We start from the raw sequence: 14,473 nt of genomic DNA on the forward strand, positions 1-14,473 counted from the left end.
CAGGGAAGTTTCATTTTGAAAACTTGAAACTCTTAGGGTCAAATAAAAAAAATTTCTCAGTTTATGACTAGTTAAATACCTAGCTGATAAATCTGTGAACTTTTTTATTAACACCTTTAATACATTTAAATTAACCAAAACACTTCTAATAGCTCTTGTGTTCTCCAACTGGAGTTATATACCAACAGAGAGCAGTGTTTGGAGGCACATATTGAACAGCAAGAGGAGTCAATGCAACTGTGTGAGAACATACATTTTTACTGCCAATACATCAATTTTTAGTTTACAGCAGAATCAATAGATATCTGAGCATGTTCATAAAAAACAGTTAAAATCACTGATGACAGTTAACTGCAGAAGTTTCTGAATTCTTTCATACCCTTCCAGGTCAGGCATTTTTAGATTTTACTGCCACATCCACAGCAATAACTTCGTGTCTCACAAGAAAAATGATAAAATAATTCTTACCCAAGAGATCTTCTTATGTACACTAAAAGGCAAAGGTTTGTAATTTAGTGCCAACTTTTAATTTAAACCCTTTAAACATCTATTAAAAGTTCAGTCCTGGTTAGTAAATTTGATGCATGAAAACTGTTAAAAAATTTCAGATCAGCAGTATTGATACAGACCTGCTGCAGCCAAAAGAGGCAGTGAGGAACGTGCAGAATTTTTTTTAGTCTGAAAGTATTTCAAACTCCTCCAGTGTCAGTGCACAATGGAAAAAAATTAGAACCAGAACTAAGAAGGGAGGGCTATTAAATTCAAAACTTTTGTAAGCTATACACAAAAAACCCCAACCTAAACCAAAACAAAAAAACAACACAAAGAACCCCAAACATGAGACATTCTCAGCTTGGAAGTTCACCTGCTTTCTATAACTCAGCCAAGGTGACACAAATGGATTCTTCCACCCTTAGGCTGATGATAATAGTGCTGGTAACACATTAGCTTTCCCTCTCAGCATCTGACACCCCAACTGCTAGTCATATTTTTTAGCAAGCAGTGAGTCAATGCACCCCAACAAAGACTAAGTTCATATGAAGGTTAAATCCCAGCAAACGGGGAGACTATCTCAGCCAATCACAGAAAGCAAATGCTTCATACCTTGCTGTTGCTTGGCCCAAGACAATAATAATATAATATAGACAATATTTTCTGTATTATTTATCTTAAACACCAAAGTTGAGCAGTAGGATTAGACTGTATATGAAATCAAGACAGCCCAGGAATTTTCTAAAACCTCATTATCGTACTTCTTTTGGAAGCTTTACCAGAAGCTCAGAATGTTTTGCTTCCAGGGCCAGATGCCAATTCTGCTGATAGTTCTTTTTGCTGCTGCTATAGAAAAGGCTGTCATCTTCACAGACGTTAATTTCTGCCTTTTTAATGAATTTGAGGTGCCTGTTTCCCAGCCAAAATTCAAAACAGTCAAGGAGAGAAGAGCAAGTTCAACAGAGCCTATTTCTGCAGAATTGAGATATTTCTGAAAAATGGTTATGGCTTTTTCGAGAATACTATACAAAGTACAGTTGAGTTTTAGCCCTGTTACATTAATTGTGAGTAGTAAAGATTTTTATTTAAAATAATACTGAGCATCCATTTTTTTTGTAACTCCTACTTTATAGCCTGAAACTTTACAGCAGAGAGCTCAGTATGAACACAGAAGCAGAGAAAAGTGTTTCCCTTCCATATCTGAAACAACCTGAAGCCCAGCTAGCTGTCCTTGCTGACAGATATGCAATTTACCTCATAAGCGACTCTTATTTGCAGGCTCTGTCTCTGATTTCTGAGGAGCAAATCACATCAATTACAGGACCTGGTCTTGTTTTTAAAACTCATCATGTATTTCAATTTCATTATTATCTCCTTGAGTCCCAGAGATCTTTCTTTTTTTCCCTTTACAGAAGTTTCATATATTATTACAGCCCTTCTAGGATTAATACTGAATGCTTATGTAGTAGTCTTATGGAGTTTTGTGGTTTTGCCATGGTTCTTGGGATGTTTAATACATAACTCTTACAAGGAAAGAAATACAGGACTAGTATAGAAGAGGAGGAATAGTATCTTTAAGAGATTGGGACAAAACTGAGTGCAACACAAAAGTTATGGATACCAAGGTCCCAACCTTGGCCCAGAGTAAGAAATCTTATGCTGGGAGGTAGAGCAGATTATCTGTGGGAGATAGAGCAAATTATCTGTGGAAGCTTGAGCTTTCTATAAAAGATGTAACTTCAGGAAAGACCAAATATGCATACTCCTTTTGTCATTTAAAATGCATTTTACTAGCTGAGAACCAACAATACTTCAGGCTTTCCTGGTCACACCTCAGTGAAGAAATCACAACTAGAAAACCCCAAGTAGCCCTTAGGAAAAAACAGCAGATAAGACCAAGAGAGACAGAACACCTCCATGAGTACTACCTCAGAATAACAGAATTCCTCTTTTTCTTCTCTTATAGGTAGGTGAGGGTACAAGAGTTTCATTACAGTGAACCCTCCTCATCGTGTCAAGTTTCTTCAACAAAAAACCAAAGCTAAGTAGCTATTTCCTTTGAAAGTTAGTGCTGTCAGGCAACAGCCATCAGGAAGTCAATGGTCCTTACACCACAGGTCTCTTCACATCTGTAGCTCCTGGCAAAACATATTTGTTCATATTTGTAAGGTAAAAGCTTTGAATTTTCCCATATCCACCCTGGCTCATAAAGGGACTGCACTTTTATAGAAAATATATCAAGCAGTTGCTACAATTCAGTGTTCAGTGTTACTTTTTCAATTATAAAATTAGAAACTACATAATAAAATTAGAAACTACATAATACTCTCAGGAGAAAGTACTCGTACAATCTCCAGTCATCTTCTTATAGCATTTAAAACCACAGCAAAACACCTCACAGTCAACCCCTGGCAGAGAACCACAATATTAAGATCTCATGGAGAAAAAGGCTTCCAGCAGCTTTACAACCTGTATGTCAAATTAGCAGAAACTATGAAGAACAACTTTGCACTAGCAACAGAAATTAAGTTGAAGTACATGTCAATGAAAAGAAGCCAATTCAGACAACTGTAAAGAGTACTACTTCAGAAACATTTTCAAAAGCCTAGACACTCTTCCCTGCCATGTGATACTGTTTATTATAAATTACTATTTCAAGATGTTTTAGAGGTAACTCCTGTTCCTGCCGTTAAACATTTTATATTGTGTGGTTTATAATCTGTGAAACAGGAAGAGGGGAAGGAGCACTAATTCCCACAAACCAAACTTCTCTGTTCGCAGTAGCAAATGGACAGTTTAAAAATTTTATGTAATCGAACTACTTTTAGAAAATGCTTATTCTAATATACTCTGGGGACTGAATAAGCATACCCTGAACTGTTTCAGTTATGAAGTCAAAATGACGTTAAGAACTGCCACTCACCATGTTTCAATATTGTACTTTCCTGGTAGCATGCATGAAACGAAAGACAGCCATTTTGCTTGTATTTTCGGCTGCAGAAAATGACCTAACTACTAGACAGAGCTAACACACCACCATGGTTTCAGCTGGGTTAGTTAGTTTTCTTCTTAGTAGCTGGTACAGTGCTGTGGTTTGAATTCAGTATAGAAAATGGTGTTGTTAACACTTTGATGTTGGGGTAGCACTACGTAGCAACAACCAAAAGTCTCTGCCAGTGAGGAGGGGCTCAAGAAGCTGTGAGGGAGCAAGGCCAGGACAACTGACCCGAACAGGCCAAGGGGATACTCTATACTAGCATGTCGTGCCCAGTATATAAACTGGGGGAAGCTGGTCAGGAGGCATGGATCATTGTTCATGCTGGGCATGTTAGGAGGCCATGAGCAATTGTATCATGTATCATCACTTGCCTGTCTTGGGGTTTCCTCTTTGTTGTCTTCCTTCATGGTACAATTATTAATTTCAATTCTGTTCTTATTTCAACCCATGGCTTTTACCGTTCTTCGTATTATCCTCTCCATCCTGCCAGTGCAGGTAGGATGTGGTATTTAGTTACTGGCTGGGGTTAAGCCTCGAGGCACACAAAAGAGTTTAAGTCTCAAGTGTTTTTCTCAGGACCCTAGTATCTGCAGTACTCCTCTCTGATTGAAAGAAACTAAGGTAAGCCTAGGTCAAATTATTTCCTATTTTGTCAAGGTAAGATGAAACGCTCAGATTTAACAATAGCTGTATATTCTTCTTCAATGATCTTAAGACAATTTAAAAATACCTTTACTTTTCAATCAGCTTACCAATTTCCAAGTAAGGCCTAAGCATTTGTTTTATTACAGTCCATTCATCTCTACTTTCCACATAAAAACAGACTGAACTTCATTTTGGGACAGATATTAAATCATTCCTCCCCTGCCACTACAAAACTAGTACCATTGTTGCTGGGAAAGTGCTCCTTCAGTTATGGAGAACTCCATCTTCAGGGAAAAAGACAGTGTTTATTGGTCTGGTGAGAAGCCTGAAGTGTAGCTCAGGGCTAAGAGCACACATCAGTACTTCAAACTTTCACCCCCACAGCTCAATTTAACAGCAAAGCTGACCTAGCACTGGGGGGGCCTTCAGTGAAGTCACTTACCACTGTTTTCAGTAACATGAGAATCGAAAGTGACATCAGCGTCGAAGAGGGGGGGGAAAAAAAAAAACCTTTACTTCAGCCCCCTCCCAATCCTCCCCTCCCTACACTTAACATACCCAGTACTTCATCTATTGTACAGCCTACATATCATTCTTGTTTCAAATATTTTTAAATGGACATAGCTCATAATTGCCAAGTAGCACTCAAATACAAATGAAAATCTCAGGAAATTCCCAAGAAAACTGCTGGAAAGGCTCTCTATACTTCTCCTGTTCCTTATATTGGTCATCCTCAGACAGAATACTGAACGAGGCAGACTTTGTCCCACTCAATACAGCCATTCTTCTGAGCATCAAACACCACTTTGTCCTCCGGAGCCTGCAGGAAGTTTGAGACAATGGCAGAGTAGTACTGTCTTCATAGCCCTGATAGCTCAACTGGACTATCAACTAAAAAGCCACATGATGTTTGAAAGGAAACAGAATTCATTACTTTAATTGTACTTTTCCAGTTTATATCCTCCCAGGGAAAGACAAGAGCAGACAAGCAAAAATGCTTGTAACACCGGTTTTAACACCAAAAAGTAGAGAATGCAAATCATCAGACATACATTTACATAGTATATGAAGCCTCCATGTGTACTCCACCCATCTGAAATTACCATTTTTCTGTTAAATTCATTCATACTCCAGATTGTAGCTCAAACTTTGTCCTCTGGGACAAAGGGAGGGGCTGTGAAGAAAAACTACCAAAGTTAGGGCCAAACGCTCTTCAATATTAAGAATACCTTTCCTTGGGGAAGTCAAACACTTGCTCACTCTGCTGTGTGTCCGTGTTTGAATGCCCTATGGAATGCTTTTCTTTACCAACTGGTATTTCCTTTCAATGCTGGATTTTAATTAGCAGAACACATACCCCAAACTTTGTATGGCAAATTTATAGTTAAGAGCTTTCCTACTCTAGATGGCAGGAACCCCAACACCAGCACACTATGTAGCTGCAGCCACACACTCCTCTGCAGGATGGCAGCCTGACACACAGCTTACACTGGAATTCCTGTTCACTGGGATCTGATACTTCAAGCAGGTGTCACACCAGCACTGGCACTCATAGCAGTGCGGGTGCTGTGCCTAGATAACCACTGCTAGCTTAGTTTCACTCACTTGCAACTCCTGATTATAGATCACAGTCTTCACCAGTAAGACAAGTTCTTCAGCAAGACAAAACCTCCCACTTTAATAGGACCTCATTACTTCAATACTAGCAAAGCATTTATGCAGAGCTACTCTTCAATCTTCCTTGCGGTTGCAAGGTACTCCTCTTGCTTATAAGCACTTGTTTAATTACTAAGGCTCTGCTGGTTTTGCCCAGTTACTAAGACTGATAAATGGCAACATTCCAGAACAGTTTGTCTAACCACCGATTTCTTGGCCTACAGCCCAAGAGCCATGTGACACTTTTAAGCTCACCACTGATGATGGTTAATGGAAGACTTCACTGCACTAAAGCAGCAAAGTGCTCTCATGCTGTTTACTGCAGTCTTAAAGCTTTAAGTCTAACAGTGTTTTGTAAACTTTATCAAAGTGCTTTTGCAGAGAGAAATCTCATGCCACGTGTTCCAAATGTGTCACACAGTAACTCTTCACAACTACATCTTGGTATCTCACTTTTACTCAAATTATTATTTGTAATTACTGTATTACTCAAAACAGACCTAAATCCACAACTCGTTTGAAATATATTAACCCACTCCCACAAGGCAAAAAAGCCAGTTTCCATCTTAAAATTGGTTATAAAAATGACCTTCTGTAATTTTCACTGGTCTCATAAACCAAAACTGCTGGAACATGTCATGGTTAAAACATTTCTTCACTTTTGTAAATGCTAGACTCCCTACACCACTAATACACTTTTTTTTAAAATTGGCTACCAATTTTCTGTAGCTCAAAAGTACAGGATCATTCCTAGGGAAGGTTCTGCAGCTCAATATTCAATATGCCTTACCACTGGCCACATCTACCTTTTTTATATGGTGAGGCCAATCTTTTTCATGATTGAACATCAACTTTGAGACAGGCCTCCACCACAGATATGCAGTAACTTTATCTGGCACCCTTTATCTATTGCTGCCTATTCTACCTCTGAGACCATCCCCAATGCATGTTTTAGAATATACAGAACAAGATTAAGTACTTTGGGTACCTAAAGTACCACCCACAATGCTGAAACTTGAGTCTTCTATTTCATCCACAGCACAAGATAAACGCACCAAGTTTACTGCATATACACGGCATTCCTTTTAAAGGCTTTAACACCTTGTATTAACATCAGCTCAAAAGATTAAAGATGCTCCAAAACACATGCCACTCTTCAGACTCTAATGAAGTTATAGATCCCTTTGAATATCTAACAAAGTACTTACCAAATATTGCTGCTCTAGTAACCATCTCTGCTGTTTGACATCTTAACATCCAGAAGAGACAAACCTAGCTAGGACTGACAACTTTTGCACTTGCCATCCAAGCAGCTCCACTAGATGCTGTTAACAGCACCCAGACTTTTCGCAGAACCGCAGTGGGCGGAAGATTGAGACTGATCTTACCTTCCCACCTCTTAAGTACATAACCAGTAGTTTTTGTCCTGGAGCCACTCGAGCACAACATGAAGCATCACATGCCCAGTACATGCTGCACCAGAGAGCACAACAAGGCCAACGTTGCTTATATAGCTCTTGAGAAGTACAAGCAGTTGAGGAACACCGTGCTGTGATCGACACCTCATCTGCAACAGCCATGACTGTTAACATCATTATCTTTATTCAAAAGCATGTACAAAACATGGCACATGGAAATATGTACCACTCTCAGTAATGTTGGTTAACAGAAATAAATCCTGTTGAAAGCAATGAAGAGAAAGCTATTTTCTAGTGAATTTCTGCAGATCTTGGTATTTAATAGACTTATTTACCATTCCTTGCTGAAAAGGTGCAGCCAAAGTAGGTGGCCACTGCTTATTATTAAGCAAACCACAGGAGATGCTAAATGACCCAACGCACTCCTGGAGTTAAGTCAGATCCTTAGCATCCACTTTAGTAGTCTGATGGATACTTGTTTTTGACATTTCCAATGTTTTATATACTGCTCCTGGTAGTGTTTTGTACTTCATGATACTGCTTTGACAGCAAATTGGACTTTACATGGAATTTGTCACTGACAAACAGGGACACCCCATGAGCTATAGGGTTGTTTTATGTATTTCAGACCATTTCAAAATGATTCAGAAATAGTGTGTCTATCAATTTTCAGTTTTGCCATTCTTGTGTTTCTGCCCTTATAAAGAATTCCTGACAATAAGGCTTGACAGTCATGCTTCAAGGCCAATTTCATTTTTTGTACACCATGAGTTGTCTTTAAATTTACTTGGTAAACAATTTATGATCCTTCATTCCTCTGTGGAAATGAGAGTTTGCTGAATACAGCAAATATGCTGCTACTGGGATACAGCACCATTACTTTTCAAGTGACTGTTTGAAGCCCAAGGTCTAATGTATGTAACTCTTTTCCCACTACCAACCTCTTTTCCCGACAGAGCAAACAAGTACCGTTGCCAGTGTATTCCTCAAAAGGCAGTTCCACTGTTACAGTACTAGTCTTCTTTTATTGACTGCTGAAGTGGCAGTCAACAAATGCCCAACTCCTCACTCCCTCACTAGATACAGTGACGCAAGCTGTAGACATTGTCTTTTTCTTTGCTTTCACCCTGTCTTTACAGGGCCTGCCTGTGAGCTCTACTCTTGAGTCATCACAGATCTTCAGTATCTGCAAGACTGTGTACCATATGGTATTTTAAAAGGGTAAATTAATCAAGGGGTTTTCCATGTACTGAAGCTCAACACTTTTCCCTAGTATTACTGCTATACTTCCTAGAGAAGACAGTTCAGTAGCTTGGAAAGACAGTGTTTTAAATATGCAGAGACAGTAATTTTGGTCTACATGCAGTTTCTGAAAACAGCATCCTCTAAAATTGCAGCTGTTTCAGCAGGCTTTTAAAAGCATGGCATCCCACTCCAAGCCACATCATCTCTTCAGGTGTTACACCTCCTTCTGGTTACATCATCCACATTTGTCAGGCAGTGCTGACAAAGCGTTCCAATTCATCACTGAAAAATGAGAACAAGATCTAAGTAAAATGGTTCATTCAAGGGAGAAATTTCAATTTACAAGTAAGCACACAACAGTTTGTATTAAGATGTTGCTATTTCTGTAAAAAAAACAAACAAACAAACAAAAAATCTCCAAAAAACCCAAAGCAAAACAAGAACTAAACTCACAAAGACAGTTTAATGCTTTTCACAAAGTTTAAATCAAATATTTTGGTCTCATCTCAGATGCCGGATCCATATGAAGTTTCTCAGCAAGGAATTCAGGTTCGGGATAGGTTCATCACAGATGAGACAAAAGCAGTACAGAAACAAAAAATTTAGTAGGGTTTCTGATGGCTTAGTTTTTTTATTGACAATCTTTAATACTTCTATCAGCACACACTGTACCTTGGGGAGGAAGTGCTTTTTAAATGCCAGCTATGACTAAACATATCAATTGATCAATTACGTTCATAACTGTCATAATGTAAAAAAAATCTGAACTGTAAGCACAGCTACTTTAGAGTTAGAATGAGAAAATGTTTAGAAGCTTTTCAGTTACATACCTGAATAAGCCAAAAGCATTTGTTCCTATGTTGTTTCTATAAAAAACATTCCCCTGTAAGAAAGAACTTTATTAGTTCAGAGAAGTTTTCTTTCATCACTCAAAATACAGCTTGCCATCTATTCAGCCTCTTGAATAGATGAAACTGCATTATTCAACACACGTTGCATTAGTATCAGCACACTGCAAGTTCTGTGAAACTTTAATTGGAAGTATAGTCAAGTCACAGTAAGATTTGTTTTGCTTCTCTTGCCCAGCTATTGCTCAGCCTGGGTATGAACTGTGATAGGAAGGGGAAATTACACTTGATTATCAGGTTATCTGATACTGGTGATCTGCCTATCAGGATCAAAGATAGTGTTTATTGGAATTCATACCTTCTATTCAGAAGCAGCATTCAAGCATCTCTGTGAAGACACAAAATACACTGGTTAGTTAACATCAACAAGCTTTGCTACTTCCAGCTTTTCTCTAGGTCAGCTATGGAAGTCACTCCCCTTTTTAATTGCAACAGTACCTGTCTAAACAATACAGCATTTTACAGGCAGCAAGTTTCACCCATACATTTGAGCTTCACATACTGGGACAAAACCTGCTGTTGAAAAGAAAGTACTCGTAGCTAGCTAAGTATTTAAAGGTACCTTTGAGTGGAATAAAATTACAGATGTGTAGTAACACAGGAAAATTACAAGTTCTCACACTCTAGATTTTAACTTTTTAACTAAAACCAACCAGTGGATATACTCAAGCACCAGTACAGTAAAGTGAATTTCACTAAAAAATACGAAGTTCAGATACTTAAGTGGGAATGAAGTTCTTGGAGAAACCACTGCTAATATTCTTAATGCACAGTAAGCATTCGTGAGTGTTCTTTTTGCCTGCTCAAGTATACTACACCAGCCCTTGTGAAGTAGGTTATCTCTGGAGCTGAAACAGCTTTATTTTGAATTCACTATCATTTACCATCAAATTCCACCTCTGGCATTAACATGACTTTTCCTAAATGCCCACATTTAAGTGGGCCCTAAATTAACTGTCCTAAAAGGATCCAAGTGCAAACATCATCACTAGCTTTCAAACACCAGCAACACTTCCTGACCATACCTGGCTTATGCCTGTTACTTACCCACTATAAGGCAGAATACCTGAACTAACACTTTCCCCCCTCTCTGCTCTTTAAAGATGTGAGCTTCTGCAATAGGATGTATTCGTGTCAACATGGACTTAGAGGTGGGTTCAAATAATGCACCAACATTCTTATTCACAGCCTGGTGCATGCTGGCACCTCACTTGTACACAGCAGCAGTATTAAACCAACTGGGATGATTTATGATTGAATGATTAAGTGGTTTCATCTCAGTAGCCAGAGCCTTACGAAGCTTCTCATCAATGTATCAGGTTTGGCTGTTTCAGCAGGATTCACCACTATTCACAAATATCAGTGACTGGAAACTGTAACACCACTCATACCTTCATCTATTCCACAAAACAAGCTCTGTCTCTTTCATTATCAATGTACTGAAAAGGCAATACATTACAATCAACAAAAAATTTCTGCTGTTTAATCAATTAATATTACCTCTTATATTTCCTGTTGCAAGGAAGTCTTTCTTCAGGACATGTCACATTCCCATTACTAGAAACTGTTCATACCACTCTAGAAATTTGAGTAAAATTCTGAATTACAACAAGTTCATGAATAATATAACACAAGCCAGTAAGAACAACCGAATTTTACTTTTTTAACAACTGGTTGTAAGCACTTGAGTCAAATAAAAATGAATACAGATCCTGGAGTTCCTTCTTTGAAAAAAGTGAGAATATTAACTAAATGTTAAAAAAGTGAATACACATTTTTATTCAAAAATTGGAGCATTTGCTTATTTATATGAACAAGCCTTTAGATGCCCTGTTTTCTTTGACTAAACACTGTTTCATACTTATTTCCCAATAAAGTACAAAATCACAGTTAAAATCCATACTGAGGTAATGTTTAGATTTAGTATAAACACTTCAGAAAGGCATTTTACCAGCTCCTCCAACACAAAAACTATTCCAAATCCCCCCAGCCTAACACAGCTCTAGACCATGTCAAACATGCCCAAAATATACCCATACCTCAATTTTAAAGCTAAGGACTCAACTAATTTGATCATATGCATATTTTGCTAATATTTATCATTAATTTATCCCCACCAATCATTCAAAACATACACAGCTTTCAGGAAAATCCACTTGTGTGTGCCAAGTATTCTTCTACTTGTGATGATCCTTCCATGAAGGGCTAAAATTAAAAACAAGCAAAAAGTATCTTTTAAACTAAAAAACAGCTCTTGCTGTGGTCTAGCATCGTCTCTCATGTTACTATGTCAGAAACATGATCACCAAGCACTAAAAATTGACATTTTCATACAATTTAATACTCTTCTGGAACAGCCTATAATACCTGACAAGGTGAAGTTTTGTAAGCAAAAGAAGTCCAATTAAGAACTGACCTACAGGCTGACCTTAACTCAAAGAGCACCAAACCCCAAAATTATCAAATAATTACTTATCAGTTTGATGGCAATTATGAAAATGCAATGTAGTTTTTCTTTTTTGTCCTACTCAGTAGCCATACAAAGATGGCAACTCTCTGGCACTTCCCATACTTTTGGCAGACAAAAATACAGAAACCAAGTCATGAAACAGAAGTATTTATTGACTTGGTCAAAAATAGACACACAATATTACTAGACCAACATTAAAAATTCCAGAGCTGTTACCTTAATGTACAATGTACGTGACACCGCTGAAAACCTCCTCTCCATCGTACCTAAAAACAAACATGGACAGTCTTACAACTTGACATCAGCAGATTCGTATCACCAGGCCAGTACATCACACACATTATGAGGCAATAATCAACACGATCTCTAGAAGCAGCATGTTAAGTACTAAATCACAAGCTTGCAGGAGAAAAGCAGCAAGAACTGCAGTTTTGAACAAAGGAATTGCAAGTTACATCCACCTGAAACCCCATATTCAAAGCATTAGCAATAACTGCATGTACTCACTGTTAAACCTCAGTCCAAAGGTTTTTTTAAACGAAAAATCGTCGTCTCAAGGTTTTAATCACTTTTAAGAACTGATTTAAGTTGGTTTAGAGAATTGTTTTAGCCATATAGCAATTATCAAAATCCACCAACTCAAGCAGCTTAAGAAATACATGACAAAGTATGCTTTGTCATATACATTATTACTTGAACATGCTTATTTAAAGTATCTCTGTACTACATAGATCAAATAAACACATCAAGCCATAAAAGGTAACTCATCACACACTTCGCTTCAGATCACAAAAACAATTAAAGCTATAGAAAGCCTCGAGTTAAGTTTCCACTTCTCACGAGCAATAAACTTTATGCTTGAGTATAATAAACCCAATAATCAAGGGCTACTAATGGTCTAAGTTTCAAATATTTTACTGTTCAGTAATCTCCTGTGTGACACAGACTGTTAGACAAACTAATTCAACACACAAAGAATGCACCTGACAATTTCCTATGCGAACCCAGCCATACCCTAATCTTTCCTTGCAGGTAAGAGCCTGGAATCCTGGATATATTTAGTGGCATTTCCTGTTCTTTCAGAAGTACTATGGGTTCAATGAATCAGCACTTCATGGAGGGGACAAAAAGGCATCTTAAGGCCACAAAAAGCTTCCGGGGAGGAGGTGTGCGTTTTCTTGGGGGGTGGGTGGTTTATTTCTTATAACATATCTCCCTTTATTCTGCTGTGTTATTGTCTTAAAAAAAAAAGAAAACATCATTAGTTGTAACAGTAATCTAATGATTTACATAAAGTATCACTTAAATGTTGTGGGTCTTTTTTCCTTGGGGCGTTATGTGGATTTTACAATACTTTTATAGGTCTTCTGCTGTGGGACAATGCCATAATCCTGGTGGCTGAGGCCTACAAAATACATACAGGTAACACAAGCATGAGCACCAACCTTCTGCCACGTGAACAAGGCGGCTCCGCATTATTCAACATTTCACGCACGAATCCAGAGGACTGAAGGCCGTCCCACCGTGCCAGGGGCTGCCCCAGCCGCAGCTGAGGGCACAGCAGGGGCAGCACCCCCTCACCAGACCCGGCCGGAACGGGTGGGGATCAAAATGGCGCGGGCCCAGCAGCGCCACGCGGGCCACCACCGCCTACCGATCCCAGCCTGCCTCGCGCCCCGGGATGCGGCTTCCGGCAAGGAGCCTCCCGCGGGGCATGCTGGAATATGTAGTCCGCCCCCTCCGTCCCCTCGCACCGCCGCGGCTGCCAGCAGGGCACCGTGCACGGGCGGCTGCGGCCTCACACCTGGATTACGGCTGCCTTACGCCTGGCTCTAGCCGCGGCCCCAAGGGTGAGAGCTTCACCCGCCAGCTCCTGCCTCGAGTGCTACGCAAGCGGCGCCGCGGGCGAGCCTCCCGAACGTCCGAGCACAAGGAAGAAGCCGCGGCTGCAACCCCCACCGCCCCCTGCCGGGACAGCGGCACACACTGCACTCCCCGCCGCCTTACCGCGTGCCGCACAGCAGGCGCTCCGCAAGGAAAGAAGAAACGCGGGGCCCCGCGCCAGCTTTATATGCACGCTGCGGGGTGGAACGAGGCTGGCCACGCCCCCTGCCGCGCGAGCCGAGGGGCGGAGACCCTGCGCGGCGCTGGCGCGGGAGCGCGCCTTGGTCGCGGGGGCGCGCGGAGGCGCGGGCGCTGCCGTGTGGTCCGGCCGCCCAGGGGCCGCCCCGCCCGCGCCCCCGCCTCCCGCCGCTCTGGGACGGGAGGGGCGGGCACTGCAGCCCGGCTGCCGGTCACCGTGCTGTTCGCGCGTTTTGCGTTACAGGGTTCCTGTGTAAAACGCAGAGTGCTTTTAGGTGAGTTTTTAAAAGGAGGGCGGGAACTGGCCTGGTGCAGCTCCACCTCCCAAACTTAAAGAGTATGTTTCCTGAAGAATCACAGCATCACTAAGGTTGGAAAAGACCTCTGAGATCATCGAATCCCACCTATCACCGAACACCACCACGTCAACCAGACCACGGCACTAAGTGCCACATCCAGCGTCTCCTTAAACACTTTCAGGGATGGTGATTCCACCACCTCCCTGGGCAGCCCATTCCAATGTCTAATCATTCTTTTGTGAAGAAATTCCTCCTAATGT

The 14,473-nt window shown here is 40.4% G+C and overlaps 1 long non-coding RNA gene and 1 other non-coding gene across 6 annotated transcripts; both read right to left on the minus strand.

The window, feature by feature from the left end:
• Window positions 1–242: 242 nt before the first annotated feature.
• On the minus strand, window positions 243–13,932 carry LOC116442223. 5 transcript variants are annotated; one of them, XR_004239444.1, is made up of 8 exons: window positions 13,840–13,932; window positions 12,847–13,070; window positions 12,049–12,098; window positions 11,498–11,567; window positions 10,863–10,940; window positions 9,661–9,690; window positions 9,285–9,337; window positions 243–8,736 (listed from the first exon to the last, which is right to left on the minus strand). It is a non-coding gene; the product is annotated as an uncharacterized LOC116442223 (long non-coding RNA). The 5 variants fall into 5 exon arrangements; XR_004239443.1 differs by lacking the exon at window positions 12,847–13,070 and having other exon boundaries at window positions 13,840–13,916; XR_004239446.1 differs by lacking the exons at window positions 12,847–13,070; window positions 13,840–13,932 and adding an exon at window positions 13,278–13,810.
• Window positions 8,958–9,028, minus strand: LOC116442318. The gene has a single exon (XR_004239509.1). It is a non-coding gene; the product is annotated as a small nucleolar RNA SNORD50 (small nucleolar RNA).
• Window positions 13,933–14,473: the final 541 nt, after the last annotated feature.

The sequence above is a fragment of the Corvus moneduloides genome, chromosome 3 (assembly GCF_009650955.1).
Source record: "Corvus moneduloides isolate bCorMon1 chromosome 3, bCorMon1.pri, whole genome shotgun sequence".
NCBI classification, from domain to species: Eukaryota; Metazoa; Chordata; class Aves; order Passeriformes; family Corvidae; genus Corvus; species Corvus moneduloides.